The sequence below is a fragment of the Cervus elaphus genome, chromosome 1, assembly GCF_910594005.1.
Source record: "Cervus elaphus chromosome 1, mCerEla1.1, whole genome shotgun sequence".
Classification (NCBI taxonomy): Eukaryota; Metazoa; Chordata; class Mammalia; order Artiodactyla; family Cervidae; genus Cervus; species Cervus elaphus.
In genome coordinates, this window is record NC_057815.1 from 79,955,955 (window position 1) to 79,970,766 (window position 14,812).

The following is a 14,812-nucleotide window of genomic DNA, read 5'->3' on the forward strand; positions in this document are numbered from 1 at the left end:
ATTTAATCTCCATGGTAACCCAAGAATGATCTCTGCTTATAGGCGGGGAAACTGAGGCTCAGACAGGGAAAAAAAAAAGAACCCTCACAATCTATGAGTAGATAGTGGCAGAACCAGGATTTAAAGGCAGAAGCCTCATTTTGTGAGTTTGCTCACAACAGAGTGTCTGGCCTTTGAGGGGGTCCCGGGGATGCTCTTACGTCAGGATTCATCTGGCCTCGCCAACGGCAGCTGAGGTGCGACACAGCCAGGCGACAGTCCGGGCCGGATGCCCCCTCATGAGAGCCGAGAGTCGGAGTGTTTGAAGACGAGATAGCTGTGATTCTTTTCAGCTCTGACTTGTGGTGAGCCTCTGAAAACTGGTGAGAGAAGAGGAGAGGGAGAGGAAGGGTCACTTGGCAATTCGCCATGCCTGGAAGACTAGCCTGGACCCGATCGGTCACTCCTGACGGGTGTCCCCTGCCCCTCACTACAGGGCACCATGGGCTGGGAGTCTGAAGTTGCTTTCCCATCTCTGACCAGGCTGAGGGCAGTGATCAGTGGAGTCCACAGCGCGCCAGGCCCAGGAGGGTACTGTGGCCTCGTTTCCCGTCCTCCCGTCCCCAGGCGTAACACAGCAGGGGCTGGGGACACACGCCATTGTCCTCACACACACAGGGCCTCTTTGTTTCCTCCATACACAGAGAGGAGGCTGTAACAATGGCCTTGAATGGCACTTTGCTCTCCTTTCTCCGACGTTACACTTGTGTTTTTCAGTTCTGGAATCAGCTGAACAATTATTTCCTGCAGGGGGTTGTCAGCTTTTTATCTTTTCCGCCTGTTCCTCTGCCAGTCCTCAGGGCCCAGGGCAGTGGGAACCGAGTGGACGGTCAGGCCCAGGGATAGCTGGGCCGCATCGAAATGTCATCTTCTCGGGAGGCCAAAGGGCTGTGGTAACCTCCCCTGCCCTGGAGGAAGCGAGCAGACAGGTAACACAGAAGCGGCTGAGAGCTTCTGGCACGGAATGGGGGCTGGAGGTGACGGCTGAGTGTCCAGCCCCAGGAGGGTGGGTTTCTGATTTCAAGACACCCTGCTGGCTTGAGAGCCACTGTCTGCTGGTAGGCAAAGAAGCCAAAGCGGCTGAGGTCGAGTTCTGCAGCACACTTCCTGTCAGAGCCCCCACTCAACGCCTCTGATGTCTCTGGGTGACCAGCAACTTCAGGGTCTCTGTGGGTTTGTAGAGAAGACTCGCTCTCTAATGATAGCTGCCATAATTAAGTTCTTACTCTGTGTATTGCGTATGTGTACATATATATGACTACAGGTATCTGACAGCATTGCTAGCAATTAGAGCAAACAGTTACAGCACGCGCTTTACATTCTTGCTTGATTCAGATCCAGGCAGTCTGGTTCTAGAATCTGTGCTTGCATCACCACACTTCTTGTCTAATGTCCTTTACAGCAAACCAAGGTTATTGTAAGCTTTCACTTTGAGGGGCACTGACCTATAATACTAGCTAGATGTTACTATGTGTAATGCTAACTACTGTGTCGGGCAAGCTTCTAAATGTTTTGTATCTGCTTCCTCATTTATTCCATATAATAAACTCTATTTACTCCACATAAACTCCATGGGATGGGTATTTCCATCATCTCCATTGTATAGACAAGGAGATGGAAGTACAGAGGCATTAAGTATCTTGCCCAGGGTCACACAGTTGTCAGGTGGCAGGGTCAGGATTTGAACTCAGTTTTCTTTGGAGCCTTGTGTGAATCTGAAGCCTGCTTTACCCTTTGGCTGGATGGGAGCTAGTCTCCTTCTCTGGATCATGAGTTACGGAGGGTGGTGTTCTGATCCTGGCTTTGTAGAACATCAGCGTTTGAGTTGTCAGCTCCAGGAATGCAGAAGCTCTTCTGCGGTTTGCCTGTTGTTTCTTAGCTTTTGCCGAGTTCAAGGAGGATGGAATTGCCCAATGGTGACAGGGAAGGAATTTGGATGATAATAATTGCTCAATGAATGCCATTGCTTACTTGGCCAGTAACAGGCTAAGTAAGATAACAGATATTAAATAAGCAGAACTCACCAGGTATATTCAGGAAGCCAGCTTTATTTGTGTCTATTGCTGCCTCTAATGTTCGTGTGTGTGTATGTGCTGCCCTGCTCTTTCCTTGCCATGGGATGAAAATTAGGGCAGCTCCCTGACTCCTTTTTTTTTTTCATATTTTTTGCTGCTAGATGTTATGATGGGCCTTTCTATTTTTTTGTTAAGTCTTTACTGCATTTGTTACAAAATTGTTTCTGTTTTATGTTCAGGTTTTTTGGCCAAGAGGCTTGTGGGATCTTAGATTCCAGACCAGGGATTGAACCCACACCGCTTGCACCGGGAGATAAAGTCTGTTAACCACTGGACTATCAGGGAAGTCCACTGCCTCATTCTTCTGATTACCTTTCTAGTTCCAACACTGCTTCAGCTCAGTAGCTGATACTTCAAGGTCTGTGCAATAACCTAGACCTCCAATATTGCATCCAAATGGAGACTAGTCTTCCTCCCCCACTGGCTGGGCCTGCTGGGTGTTAAACCTGCTTCTTTGTCTCTTCATACGATGTTGTGGATACTACAGAGAACACCCTCCTTCCTTAACTTTGGGGATTTCTAAACTGCCAATCCCTTGAGGCACGTGCCTAAGACTCTTTCCTGAGTCCCCCAGCCTCCGAGCAGTCTGTCTTAGTCAGCGAGGGTTGCCGAAACAAATAGCCCAGACTAGGTGGCTTAAACAACAGAAATGTATTTCCTCACAAATAAGTTCTGGGGGCTGGGGGCGGAAATCAAGGTGTACGCAGGGCTTGTTTCTCCTGAGGCTCTCTCCGTGGCTTACAGACGGTGTCTTCTCGCCGTGTCCTCACGTGGCCTTTTCTCTGTGTATGTGCACCCTGCTATCTCTGTGTGTGTCCAAATCCCTCTTGTAAAGACTGGACTGGGGCCCATGCTACATGCCTCTTTTTGACTTAGTCATCACTTTAAAGCCCCATCAGCAAATATAGTTATGTTTCAAGGTTGGGCACAGGGCTTCAACATATAAATTTGGGGGTGCATAATTCAGCCATATCAGTTGTTCTCAGCTTCTTTCTCCACTCCTCCTGGTGATTGTCTTAAAAGGATCTATACAAGGACTTCCCTGGTGGTCCAGTGGTTGAGACTCTGGGGGTCCGGGTTCTGGCATGTTGATGCAGGAAGAGGTGGGACACGGAGGTTATTCTTACAAAAAATTCCTACCAAGGAGGGCTGAGTGCTGGGGTGAGGGGAGCAAAGGGACACATTCCATTCCTCTTAGAGTTGCAGCTCAAGGAAAAGAGCAATTCAAACGCAATCTTGCAGAAAGACAGAAAAGGAAATTGGGGGGGGGGGGTTGGGGAAGTTTGGGTACAGATCAAGTATTCAGTTATTAGAGAATGACTCATTTTTTGTAGGTGCTATTAGGGTGTTATAGTTTAGATTGGAAAATAACCCTTAACTTTTATTTTTTCTTTTTTGGAGATGCAAGCTGAAATGTTTTGAGTTGAAAGGTCACACTGCCTGTAACGTGCTTGGAAACAGGAGACCTGGGCTCGATCCCTGGGTTGGGAAGATCCCTTGGAGGAGGGCATGGCAACCCACTCCAATATTCTTGCCTGGAAAATCCCATGGACAGAGGAGCCTGGTGGTCTGCAGTCCATGAGGTCAAAAAAGAGTCAGACACAACTGAGCAACTAAACACCACCACCACCTGCATACGCGCACGCACGCACACACACACACACACACACACACACAAACACACACACACACATATTTAGAGACAAAGCAAATATGGGGAAACGTTATCAATAGTTGGGAGTATATGAGAGTTCACTGTAGTATGGTACTGTTCTTTTGGGTTTGACTTTTCATAATAAAAATTTTAAAATACAGTGTAGCAAGGGCATTAATGGGAAGTAAGATATAGTTGAAACATAAAGAAGTGCTCCTGCTTGGATCTGATAGGTGAGAGAAGCTTCCCAAAGAAAACATCATCTAAGACCTGAGAGATGCATGGTCCGTAGGCAGGGGGTTGGGGAAGAACTGATAGGAGAAGGCTCCAGGCGGAGGTAATGGCATGGTAGTCTGTTTTGTGCATGAAGGCCTGGTAATCTGTTTTGCTAGAGGAACAAAAGGACATTGAATGTGAGTATAGAGTGAGAAGCAGAGAGTCACCAAGAGGTGAGACGGGAAAGGTAAGCTGGTCCTGTAGAGTTGTGGGCTGGGTAGGAGGGCTAGAATTTTGTCCTGATCTGGGTGTAAGCAAGGAGGTTGTGTTTCAGAAAGATGTCACTAATGAGTATTGAGCCATTATCATCTGGCAACCACTTAAGTTCTAAGCACTTGATCTAGATTAGTTCACTTAATCCTCACTGTGCCTTTCCCAGGAGCCTACAAAATTAGCCTCTCTATTTTAGAGATGAGGCAAACAGGCATGGCCAGGTTCGGTAACCTGCCCAAGGTCACAGATATGGAGGAGCCTGGAGGAGCAAGGATCTGATGGCTGCTGCTGCTGCTAAGTCACTTCAGTCGTGTCCAACTCTGTGCAACCCCATAGACGGCATCCCACCAGGCTCCCCCGTCCCTGGGATTCTCCAGAGAGCTGGTATTCTTTCCTTCCTGAGTTTCGTTGGGATTCACCAGCTCACGATTAGTGGTGAATATAATTGCTGCTGACCGTGACATCCTTTGTTTACTGAGATGGCAGGAGATACTTCATTTCTCAAGGAAGAGTCCAAGATGGTGGCCAGACCCTACCCCACTGCCCGCTCTTGGCCTGAGTATGGCACATAGTCAAAGAACGTCCCATGGTCAGAGAAGAGATGTCCTCCTCATAATAAATGGAGAGGGTGTCAGTAAATCCCTAATGTCTCCATCTGTGCGGAGCAACCTGCTGTACATCCGCTCATGTTTCTCTTGCTCCGGCCTCTGCTCTTGTGGTTGTTCAGCTGCTAAGTCATGTCCGGCTCTTTGCAACCCCATGGACTGCAGCACGCGAGGCTTCCCTGTCCTTCACCATCTTTCTGAGTTTGCTCAAACTCATGTTCATTGTGTCGATGAGGCCATTTAACCGCCTCATCCTCTGTTGCCCCCTTCTCTTCCTGCCCTCAGTCTTTCCCAGCATCAGGGTCTTTTACAATGAGTCAGCTCTTTGAATCAGGTAGCCAAAGTATCGGAGCTTCAGCTTCAGTCCTTCCAATGAATACTCAGGGTTGGTTTCCTTTAGGATTGACTGGTTTGATCTCCTTGCTGTCCAAGGGACTCTCAAGAGTCTTCTCCAGTACCACAATTTGAAAGCATCCGGCCCCTGCTAACCATCATTTTTGGTGCAACTTGACATTTTCACTGTTTGAATTTTGTCACCTGTAAATGTTGCAGTCTGTAGGTCAGCCCTGTACCCTAGGTATACCAGAACAGGCCACAGCCCCTAGTCCCTTTCCTAACCGGCTCCCAACTGCAAATGTCTCTTAATTGTCTTCCAAGGCGGTTACCCTTGCATAATGTGATGTGAACACCTGTGCTGTTTTACCAGCAGCCCTTGATCTTTGGGCCTCCTCAGAGGGCTCATCAGGGATGACAAATTAAGCAAATATTGAAAAACAATAGAAAGGAAAATATTTGGCTGTGTCCTTCTAATGCTTATTGATTTTTAAGATCTTCTCAGGCATGAAAACAAGATTAATTGCTGGCATCCTGACACTGGATTCCTGTTAACTGAAAGAACAACTTATTGATCAGACTGGGATACCCAGCAGGGCTGGAGCCAGCCTGTCTCCCCTGCAGGTGATCAGCCCCAGAGATGGAGCCCCGCTGGGAGGGAGCTGTATGCACTTGAAGTGGGGGGTGATGCCAGGAAGGTCCTCATGTGTCTCAGGAAGACACTGAGGCTGTGTATCATTTCCATACCAATTCTCTTGGGGGCCTTGTTTTTCTCTTGCTAAAGGCCCCAAGAATTCCAGGTGTTGTTTTTTTTTTAATTTTTAAGCCATCCAAACAGTTTTTATTCATTAATATTAATAAATACAGCAGCTTCATTAGACATGTGCATTTTCCTCTTTGACCTAAATGTGGAGTATTAGGAGAGCCTTTGGCATGTCAAGTTACAGGAAGCAGAGATCATCCCTGCATTGCTACCTGTATTTATCCAGGTTATTTTTGTGTGTCAAAAATGATACAACTTACATGGATTCACTCACAGAGGACATGGCTCTGCAGAATGAAGCATGAGCTCTTCTGTATATATTCCTGTTTTCCAATCCTCTCTCCGAAGGAATTGCCCATTTAACAGCAAATATTTATTTTGCTCCTACTGTGTGCTACACGTCCAGTTCTGGGTATCAGTGATATGTGTGCCTGCTCAGTTGCTAAGTCATGTCCACCTCTTTTGTGACCCTCTGGACTATAGCCCGCCAGGCTCCTTTGTCCATGGGATTTCCCAGGCAAGAATACTGGAGTAGGTTGCCATTTCCTCCCCCAATGGTTCTTCCCAACCCAAGGATTGAATCTGCATCCCCTGTGTCTCCTGCATTGCAGGTGAATTCTTTACCACTGAAATCAGTCCTGGGTGTTCATTGAAAGGACTGATGCTGAAGCTAAAACTCCAGTACTTTGGCCACCTCATGCGAAGAGTTGACTCATTGGAAAAGACTCTGATGCTGGGAGAGACTGGGGGCAGGAGGAGAAGGGGATGACAGAGGATGAGATGGCTGGATGGCATCACCGACTCGATGGACATGAGTTTGAGTAAACTCTGGGAGTTGGTGATGGACAGGGAGGCCTGGCGTGCTGCGATTCATGGGGTCGCAAAGAGTCGGACACGACTGAGCAACTGAACTGAACTGAGCCATCAGGGAAGCCTGTTGGTGATATTGTAGCACAATGAAAAGATCCGTGGCCTCCTTGAGCTTGCTTCCTAACGAGTTTAGTGTATAACCTTCTAATCTATAGCTATATCATGTATATCCATAACTGTATCAATGACTCTATCTGTAGGTTCATTTTGTACACATGATCCTGTGACTGGCTTTTTCACTAACAATGTGCCTTGGAGTTCATTTCATGTACACATAAATGGGCCTTCCTCATTCTTCGAAAACTGGAGAATGGTCTTCTCTAGGGATAAACCCCTGCTGGTGTTCTGATTTTTTTTTTCACAGTACTGCAGCAAGCTGTCTTCTACATATACTGTTGTGTTCACAAGAGTCTGTACACTTACTAAGTAACCAGGGGTACTTAATTAACCTCTCTGTGACTCAGTTTCTTCATGTATGAAATAAACATAATAATTTACCTCCCTCTACTCATCAAGGAAATGCAAAATAACCACAATGAGATGCCACTTCACATCCACTCAGATGTCTGTAATCAAAAAGACAGATAATAAGTGTTGGTTGGCAAGGATACAAAGAAATTGGAACCCTTGTGCACTGCTGGTGGGAATGTAAAATGATGCAGCCACTTTAGAAAAATGTTTGGCAGCTCCTCAAAAGGTTAAACGTAGAATTGCTATATGATTCAACAGTTCTACTCCAATGTATATACCTGGGATAAATGAAGACACAAGTTCACACAAAAACTTGTACATAAATGTTGACAGCAGCATTATTCATATTAGTAAAAAGGTAGAAACAGCCTCAATGCCCATCAGCTGATAAGTGGATAACAGAATACCATGTAACTATACAATGGAATATTTATTATTTGGCATTAACAAGATGTAAGTTCTGATTCAAGCTGTAGCTTGTAGCTGAATCTTGAAAATATTATGCTAACTGAAAGAAGCCAATTACAAAAGACCACATATTATATGATTTCATTTCTATGAAATGTCCAGAATAGACAAATCCATAGACACAGAAAGGAGATTGGTGGTTGCCAGGGGTTAAGGGGTTGCAGAAAAGAGGAATGACTACCAAGGAGGCTTTCTTTTAGAGATGATTAAAATGTTCATGGATTTGAGCAAACTCCAGGAGACAGTGGAGGACAGAGAAGCCTGGTGTGCTGCAGTCCATGGGGTCACAAAGAGTTGTATATGACCTAGGAACTGAACAATAACAACAAAATATTCTAAAATTGCGGTGATGGTTACACAACTTGATGAATATGCTAAAAAAACATTAATTGTACACAAATTGTATGGTATGTGAAATGTATCTCAATTAAGCTGTTATAAAAAATGTAATATCTCCCTCATGGGTAGTGAGGATAAACTGAGATGGTACAAAAATGTGGAGAACAGTACCTGGCATTCTGCAAGCTCTATCCAATAATCCACACCTCTTGCTGTTGTACTAGAGATCGGATTCTAAAGGCAAAATTGTTGAGCCAAACTTCAATTCAATCACTCAATCATGTCTGACTCTTTGTGACCCCATGGACTGCAGCATGCTAGGATTCCCAGTCCATCACCAACTCCTAGAGCTTGCTCTAACTCATGACCATCGAGTCGGTGATGCCATCCAACCATCTCATCTCATCCTCTGTCGTCCCCTTCTCATCCCGCCTTCAATCTTTCCCAGCATCAGGGTCTTTTCCAGTGAATCAGTTCTTTGCATCAGGTGGCCAAAGTATTGAAGCTTTAGTTTCAGCATCAGTCCTTTCAGTGAACATTCAGGGTTGATTTCCTTTAAGATTGACTGGTTTGATCTCCTTGCTGTCCAAGGGACTGTCAAGAGGAACCAAAGTGTTGGTGCATTAAAATATACATATTTTTTAAATTTCCAAAGACTCTACAAAATTTCCCTCCAAAAGGTCATCACCAATTCACTCTCAGAAGTAGCATACAAGGATGCTTATTTTTTCTCTCTTTTCAAAGATGCCCCAACTAAGAAGTTTGGAAGAACATGTACATGGTATTCAGAGTGCTTTCCTTTGGGTGTTGGGATTGTAAGTAAATTTTCTTTTTGTTTTCTCATATTGCTTATCTGCATTTTTTCATATTAAAAAATCATGTGTTAATTATGTAATGTTTAAAAAATAAGACATAAACACATCCCCCTTGTACTCTTCACCACGGGGCTTTTACACCTCACAGGCTTCAGAGATTAGGGTAGGAGACCTTATACTTCTCAGTCCATTATAAAAACAGGTTTTGGGGAGCGGTTTTTAGTAACTTTCTAGAAGGAACAGCCAGAGGACGACAACTATAAACAGAGAAGTACATAAGTTATGACTCTCAGCCCAGGCCTGCACTTTCTTGCTTGATGGTGCCCCAAAGCCCTATAATAAAAATCATGCCTGGGAGTCATTTGCATCCTTACTAGACACCAGACACTGCAAATTTTCAAATGCTTCATTCTTATTGTCGTTTAATCCTGGCAATAGGTTTTGGTGCAAAAACGGAGTTCGAGAAATTCAGTGACTTGCCCAAGGACACAGTGGTAGTCAGTGACTGGGTAGAGACTGCTGAAGCTGGCTTAGCTGTGAGTCAAGAGTCAGGAACCAGGATCTTTCATGACCTCACTGAAAAGCAAGGTCGCGGTTAAGACAAGCTTCAGGCAAGGTTGATTCAGCAGTTCAATGATATCCTCAGGACGTTTGTTCTTTCCATCTCTCTGCTCTGCCATCTTTGAGTTGTTTTCATCTTTGGGAAGTTAGAGGACTCTAGCAGTGACATCTAGACATAACAAAGTTCAGAAAAAGAAGAAAGGGTTGGTTTCTTTCTAGGGCTTTCTCCTTACAATGATGGAATATTTTCCCTCCAGCAAACTCTTCCCGTAGCCACGGTGTTTATCTCATCAGCCCCTTCTAGGTCACTTACCTATTCTTGAACCAGTCACTGGCAAAGGGGACATAACTAGTCCCTGCCAATTCAGCTGAGGTTTGTGTTGGAGGTGGGTCATTGTTCCCTGAGGAGGGCAGTTCCATTAACAAAATGAGGATTCTTCTTGGGAGACAGAAGTGGAAATGGAAGTTGAGGAGTTGGGTGGGAAAGACAATTAGTATCCAGCATAAGAAGAGATTCAAATGTGTGTTGTCAAACTCAGGAGTAGCTATTCCTGGCCACTGCACTATTCTGTATCTTGGCCAGGACCTTTATTGCTAGACATTGATTACTGAGGGTGAAGCATATAAACCACCCACATCTGCCTCTTCCCTCTCTTCAGGTCCCATCCTTTCTAAAGGGAAGTTTGAAAGCTTGATTTAGGGCAGATCATGAGAAGTAAAATGGTAGGTTTTTAAACTATCCCAGATCAACTAGATACTTTCCATCTTGGGGATCTCTAATCTGGGAGAATGCCATTTCACATACCCGGGGATCTCTCAAGAAAGGTCCCTTTGAGATCATCGCCTCTTGGCAGCTTATAGAACTGACTTGAGTGATAGGACAGTATCAGTTTGTAGATTCAGAGGCTTTGGGAAGATGTACTTGACCTCCCTCCCTCCCTGGAAATCACACTTGTAGCTGATGTGATCGATTGAAGTGTTATTCAGCAGAGCTTCGCTCATCTCCCTTGCAATCTGGGACCTTGTATGCTTTTTACACCACTGACTGTGGCCTTGGCCACTGACCTGCTTCAGCGAATGGAATGTGAGTGTCTGTGACTCCAGCAGAGCCTTTAAATAATGCTTACGTTGTGTGGCTTCCCTTGTAACCACCATGAGAAGAGCATGCCTTGGGTAGCCAGTGCCCTTTGTCTCTGGATCCCAGGATTAGTCATATGGAACAGACCCAAACCCAGACTGAAGTAGCATCACCATAGCCAATCTGCAGACCCGTGAATAAGAAAAATAAACGCTTGATTTCATAAGTCACTAGTTTTTATTTTGCAGCAGTGTTGCAGGAATAGGAGACTCCCACAGATGATATTTTCAAGTATTGCCCAAAGGGTGTGGATGGTGTGAGGGACTTGTAGGACAAGATATGAGACCAAGTCCCATCAGAGCAGCCCCTGGAACAGCATGTGTTAAATATAACTCAGGGAGGGGATGAACTGGAGATGTTTTGGTGAATTTCTTGAAACAGCGCAAATTCTAAGAACTTTTTAATGAAGTGTTCTCTGACCCATTCTCACTGAAACACTCTTCATGGCCAAGAAATTGCTACACCAAGTATTTCATCATCAGTGCTCAAATGTAGTAGAATGTAAGGGAAAGAGCACTGGGCATTAATTCCTGAGCCCTTCCAGTCTGCCTTGCATATGGGCAGAATGGCCACTGGTAGCTGCAGAAAGCCCTTAGGCAAAGAGATGCAGATGCTAGTCATTGAAAGCCAGGCCACTGTACCCTGAAATGGTACCTAAGAGAATGTGGGCAGGGAACCAACAGCATCAGCTACTACGGGTGGGAGGAGGGAGGAGGTAGAATGCAGTGACCGAGTTTAGAAAAGGTGAGGGTGTTAGGACAAACCGAAAGGCAAGCAGATTGTCCTAATTCTCCTTATTTTAGTGCTGGTCCCATTCTAAGGTGTGACTGCTATTTTTAGTAAAGATCTGAAAGGGGTAAGAGAAGAAACACGTATCATTTCTTGGTGACAAATCCAGCACTGATGTGACATTTTCACAAATGCAGGCACACCTCTCTGGCTTGGATGGGGTGGTCGGGGGGCTGCGCTGGGGAAGTGAATGTCTTCATGGAGAGGACAATTGCTCAGCCCCTAATGGGCCCAGCCAGAGAGGCAAAGGAAAGACCTCCAGGCTTGGACTCCTCCTGAGTTGGTAGGCTAGACTGGGCTGAGTTTTACATTATCTCAATAACCAACCCCCACCAATTATAGTTAAAAACTGCTTTATGTATAGATCGCGTAATTCAAGGTGTCAGATTTTTTCTGAGCTGAAGGGGAATGGAATTTTTTAAAATTATTTTTGGCTGCGCTGAGTCTTCATTGCTATGAGTGGGCTTTCTCTAGTTGCCATGCACAGGCTTCTCATTGCGGTGGCTTCTCTTATTGAGAAGCGTGGGCTCCAGAGCTCAGGCTTCAGTAGTTGTGGCACACGGGTTAATCGCTACACAACATGTGGGATCTTCCAGGACTGACTGGGGATCAAACCCATGTCCCCTGCACTGGCAGGCAGAGTCTTAACCCCTGGATGACCAGGAAAGTCTGGAAATGGAATATTTGGGAAAAGGTGGACATGGCAGTCTCTCCTGGCATAGAAAGATCTTCTCAGAGTGGAGCTTTTCCTGAGTGCATTTTGATTCTTTGCTCTGATATTCTGTAGTGGTGGTTCTTTGAAATTTGGAGATGTCCATCATCCTCTTTATTTTTCATGGAGTTCTAAAGAATTGAGATCTAGACACAAGGAGTCAAAGTGTCCATTTATGAACAGAAAAATAGAGAACATCAGAATGTCTTTTAATAGGAGGAAACTCAAGTAAGTATGACACATTTGTAAATGGAATAGTATGCAGCTATAGAAGAGAATGAAGATGCTCTCTCAGTATTCACAGGGCTAGAGCACCAAGAAAATGAGCAGGAGTGAGAAGGATTAATAACTATTAAGTTTGTAACGTCTTAAATATGTATGTGCAAATTTAGAAGGAAACACAAGAAAATGCAAATCAGTAGAATTAGGGGGTGGAAACAGGGTGGGTAGGACCTGGGTGAGGGGACACATTTCACTGAATATTGAAACATGTACATAAATTTATACCTGTATATGTCTAGAGATAAGTACAGTAGTCATTATGGATGTGAGAGTTGGACTCTCTCACACTGAGAATTGATGCTTCTGAACTGTGGTATTGGAGAAGACTCTTGAGAGTCCCTTGGACTGCAAGGAGATCAAACCAGTCAATCCTGTAGGAAATCAGTTCTAAATATTCATCAGAAGGACTGATGCTGAAGCTGAAACTCCAATACTTTGGCCACCTGATGAGAACTGACTCAGTGGAAAAGACCCTGATGCTGGGAAAGATTGAAGGCAGAAGGAGATGGGGACGACAGAGGAGGAGATGGCTGGATGGCGTCACCGACTCAATGGACATGAGTTTGAGCAAGCTCCAGGAGCTGGTGATGGGCAGGGAAGCCTGGTGTGCTGTAGTCCATGGGGTCATGAAGAGTTGGACATGACTGAGCAACTGAACTGAACTGTGAACTGAACTGATATCTAGAGATCTGGAGAATGACTCAGAGAGGGGAAGACATAGTTGCTTTGCCCCTCATCGTAAGTCATCTGATTGCTCCTTCTCATCACTTTGGGAAAGGGAGAAGGAAAAGGGCAGGCGGGGCAATATGAGAAGGGACAAGTGAAGAATGTTCGGGGTGGGTGCTCTGCCTGCAGTGGAGAACACCTCCATCTGCTGATTCTCCCATTGACGTGCTCCCTACATTTCAGTCCACTGGATGTGTCGGATACTGAGTGCATGTGTGCTAAGTCGCTCAGTCAAGTCCAATTCTTTGAGTCCCTATGGACTGTAGCCCCCCAGGCTCCTCTGTCCATGGGATTCTCCAGGCAAGAATACTGGAGTGAGTTGCCACGCACTCCTCCAGGTGATCTTCCCAACCCAGGGATCGAACCCATGTCTCTTAAGTCACTTACATTGGTCACACCTGGAAAGCCCCTTGACACAGAGTAGGTACTCTGAAAAATGACTGCTAGGGTCAAGCCAGCCAGAGTGCTGCAGAATCTGTTGGCACAGCTCTATATGATCACCTACTTGGGAGTTAATATAGGGTGATGGTTAGGAGCATGGGCTCCAACATCAGAATATACCCATGCTCAAGTCTTGGTGCTGCTAGATACTTGGGCTTGAGTACCTAAGTCCTCCCTCGATCCTGCCCTCCCTTATTAAACAGGAATAATACAAGCAGCGCCCTCACTGTTAGGAAGCCTCACACACAGGGTGCAGGGGACAGTGCCTGGCCCTTTGGTGGTGGTAGTGCTGGTGTGTGCGCCCCAAGTGGTGTCTGACTCTTTGTGACCCCCTGGACTGTAGCCCACCAGGCTCCTCTGTCCATGGGATTTCCCAGGCAAGATTACTGGAGTGGGTTGCCATTTCCTCTTCCAGGGGATTTTCCCGACCGAGGGATCAAAGTCTGCTCCATTGGCAGGCAGATTCTTTACCTCTGAGCCACCTGGGAAGCCCTCCTGGCCCATTACAGATGCTCAATTGCTTTGGGAGTTTATTTTTACCAGTGCAGTCATTTTGTGTGTGTGTGGTCAGGAGCGCAGATCCTGACTCTGCATAGAATACAGAACGAAGTCTAGGGTTTCTCGCGTGGTCAGGACAGCCCACCCCTTCCTGACCTCACTGGCTGATACTGCAGCTGCGTTTCCCATCCAACCTCCGAGGCGCTCTCCGGAGGAGCCTCTCTGCTGGCAGATGTGCCCTCTAGGATTCCAGAGGCAGATCCAGATGCTGGCGTGCAGCTGTGCTCACGGAACACTCTATCAGTATTGATTCCCTGCATAATTGCTAAGTAAATGGCTTAATGTTACTGTGAAAATGACTCTAAAACTTAATGGTTCCCCTTAAAAGGAGAACCCTCCTCCCACTTCTCAGCTGCACCAGATAATTCATCCTCCGTCTTCTTTCAGTCTCAGGGAAAGAAACAAAATCGCCCCGGTTCACCCCAATGAGACACTCACGTGGCGTCTTGTCTGTGGTGATCTAGTCTTGATGGGGGAGGCATGGGAGAAAAAGTAAAGCCAGGGTAAGCCCTGATGTTGGGGATTTCCCACTCTTAAAACTGTTACATTTTTAAGATTCCATTTTTGTGACAGAAGTTTTAAGCCACACCAGTGTTTAACAGTTAAGTGTGCTTTGGGTTTCAGAAACATTGAATACATCAGAAATGGTTTTGTGCTGGTCCCCGGGTTCTGGTGAGAGACACG

General features: G+C 45.7%; 1 long non-coding RNA gene across 1 annotated transcript in view; it reads left to right on the forward strand.

Annotated features, from left to right (window-relative positions):
- Window positions 1-814: 814 nt before the first annotated feature.
- The window catches only part of LOC122706474, a 28,626-nt gene continuing 14,628 nt past the window's right edge, over window positions 815-14,812 (forward strand). Inside the window, exons 1-2 of the long non-coding RNA XR_006344400.1 lie at window positions 815-968; window positions 8,851-8,921. This is a non-coding gene — a long non-coding RNA (uncharacterized LOC122706474). The remainder of the gene's footprint in view (window positions 969-8,850; window positions 8,922-14,812) is intronic.